We start from the raw sequence: 2,848 nt of genomic DNA, 5'->3' as shown, positions 1-2,848 counted from the left end.
TACATTTTATTTGGGGTTCGCTTTATTGTGATACTTTATATTTGTCAGGTCTCAGGCAGCTCATATAACCAGAACTAAGCTCAAGCTGGACTTCAGAAGGATTTCTGGGGAACAGATAAAAGGCAGCATTCTGCAGGAACTTGTGAAGCAGATTTTCTGTCTCCCAAGAGGATTGCTTTCCCTTACCTCTGGCAGATCGGACATAAGGCTCTGCATTTCATATATACCTGTCAGTATATCAAGCCCATGCTGGACTCCAGGCTCCCTTGGTATCTCAACGACCAGTTATACTTTTCAAAGTCTACATCCAAACATCCTAACCCTTCTCAGCTCTTCCTCAAAACTCCCTCGAGCTCACAAACTCCGCTCCCTCAGTTACTTGCCCTTGTTACTGTTCATTCTCTAGCTGGCATCTCTATTGCTCTCTTGCACCCTCCTGTTTTCTCACCATGCTCTATCCTCTACCTCTTGCTATTCTCTAACTCCACTCTTCTTCCTCACTGTGCTCTCTCCTGTTCTGCTGCTTCCCTAGCCTTGCCCATGCCCAGTCTGATATGCATTCTGTCTGACTGGATTCTTCCAGATGCCTCTGGGTACTTTCTCTCTCTTATTCACAGTACAAACCTTCCTCTAATGATGGATCAGTGATGTCACAGTTTCTTTACCTCACGACCTTGAATAAAATATTCTCTTTAAAAGTTTTTCGAGACAGTCTTGCTGATGAAGTCCATGGTCGTGTGGAACTCAGGAATATACTGCTTCCCTCCTGCATGGTGTCACTACATGCATGCACCATGACACAATTCCCACCCTATCTGATAGACTTCATTTGACTGTGTCACAGTTAAGACTGTATGTTTCCCTGGATAGGCACTGATAACTAGGGAAGGGGGAGGGACCCTCTATGGTAACTCCATGGTATAGCAGATCCAGGGGACCTGCCTCTTACACCAGACAGTTAGCTCCTCTCAGCTCTCCACGGATGCTGTATGCCTGCCTCTTCTCCTTCACTTATAATGGGTGAAATTTCTACCAATAAACCTCAAGAGAAAGGCCTTATTGGGAAGTTTTTCTTTTCTTTTTCAGATCTAGTGGCTGTCATTGCCATTCCATTCTTGAGGCTACTTTGGAATTCTTTTACAAGATTTTAAAGATCCAGTTGGTATTGAAAATTAAAATTTCATGGCACACAGCTCAGAATAAGACACCCTACCTCATTGCTACTTCTGTAGGGACTAGTTGTGTCTGCTTTTTTGTCTTAAGGACCTTTGAGCATCACCCAGAAACATGTACCCAATAAAGTGTTCCTTTCTGTCTAGGTATCTGTCAACTAGTCAGCCATTCCCAAATTATCCAGATCCACATCTGTGTTCAGATAGCAGATCACTGGTCACTTTAATAACTGTGGATTTTCTTTTGCAAAGGTAGATAATCAGGTCCTTCAGATCTCTCTCTCTCTCTCTCTCTCTCTCTCTCTCTCTCTCTCTCTCATCTGTCTCTCTCCTTCCCTCTCCCTCCCTCCCTCTCTCTCTCTGAACAATAATTTATTGAGATCCCTCCTTCCCAGTCTCTAAAATTTTGAGGTCACTTTCTCTGCTTATAGATCTTGTTTGTTTGTTCCAAGTGAAGACAGGGGCACAGAGCAGTGCTCTATGAGACTCTTGAGGTGGTTGTAACTGTCTTCCTCATACATGAAGAACACAGTCTACAGATCCAGTGCCTCATACAGTGCTTTCACCTGGGTCACGTTTTCTGGGTCCTTCTGTTCATAATTCTCTAATATCTGGCACTGTTGAGGAGTGACTCATAGCAAACACTCAATGACCAGCCAACTGGATTTGTTGTTCTGGATGTCAGTGTTGACCTTTCTGGTCACACTGGAGTCTCCGAAGACATCAAGGTAGTTGTCCTGGACCTGAAAGAACTCACCTGTCTCCAACAGGATCTTCAGGGTATTGGCATGTTACTTCTCCCATCAATGCCATGTCCATGACAGCTGTGATAGGAGGTAGAAAGAGCAGAAAACTGTCTTGTCCTTGACAATAGATTTCTACCTCCTTTCAGTGTATCTATCAAGATCCACATGGCTCCGGGGTGCTGTGATGAGGTCCAGAGTCTGCCTGATCTCAATCTGATAGGAACTCTGCAGAAAGAGCTCAGCAGATTCAGGTAGTAGGGCTACTTCCTGCAGTAGAACTTCAGCAGGCAGTAGATAGAGGCTTCTAGAAGCAGGAAAACATTGATGGCATCCAAGCTTATGCCTGGCTTCTGATACCAGCAGATCTGTCCTTGGCAAGTGAGGAAAGAGTCCATGATGTCATCTGAGTCAAAGAAGAAAGCCTGGAGCAGTTCTATACACCAGCCCACAGTTAGGGCCTGCTGAAGACTCCCAGCATCCTGTTTCCTGGTGTGTTTCCTCAGCTCCACTAGCTCCTGGATGGATTGTACCATGGTCAAACTCAGATTGTACTTGCCTCCTATGGGCATTTTACTCTAGAACCTCTGTGAGTTGAATCCATCCATGTCTCTGGGTATCCTATCACATCCTCAGCACCTTGACAATCTGGGAGACTTGTTGGATGAAATCCTGCTTTTCTTGATTATGAACATCCAATGTCTCAGTCCCTTTCATTCTGAGAGATGAGTTAAATACTCTGTTCTTCAATGCAGACTCTCCTGGGAGGTGTTTCTCTTAATATGGTAGTGATGTGATCTAGAGAATCCAGGACAGAGCCTCCATCATTCTATTTCATTATCTGGTACAAACTAGTATCCTTCAGATGGAATTCATACTATTTGGCTACACTATGTGTACCCAGCACAGCGATTTCTTTTCTAATGGGCTCTG

The 2,848-nt window shown here is 44.4% G+C and overlaps 1 pseudogene; it reads right to left on the bottom strand.

Annotated features, from left to right (window-relative positions):
* Window positions 1-1,584: 1,584 nt before the first annotated feature.
* Window positions 1,585-2,644, bottom strand: LOC114615424 (annotated as a pseudogene).
* Window positions 2,645-2,848: the final 204 nt, after the last annotated feature.

The sequence above is a fragment of the Grammomys surdaster genome, unplaced genomic scaffold (assembly GCF_004785775.1).
Source record: "Grammomys surdaster isolate TR1022 unplaced genomic scaffold, NIH_TR_1.0 126660, whole genome shotgun sequence".
Classification (NCBI taxonomy): Eukaryota; Metazoa; Chordata; class Mammalia; order Rodentia; family Muridae; genus Grammomys; species Grammomys surdaster.
The sequence above is the reverse complement of the archived record's forward strand: the minus strand, read 5'-3'. Positions and strand labels throughout refer to the sequence as shown.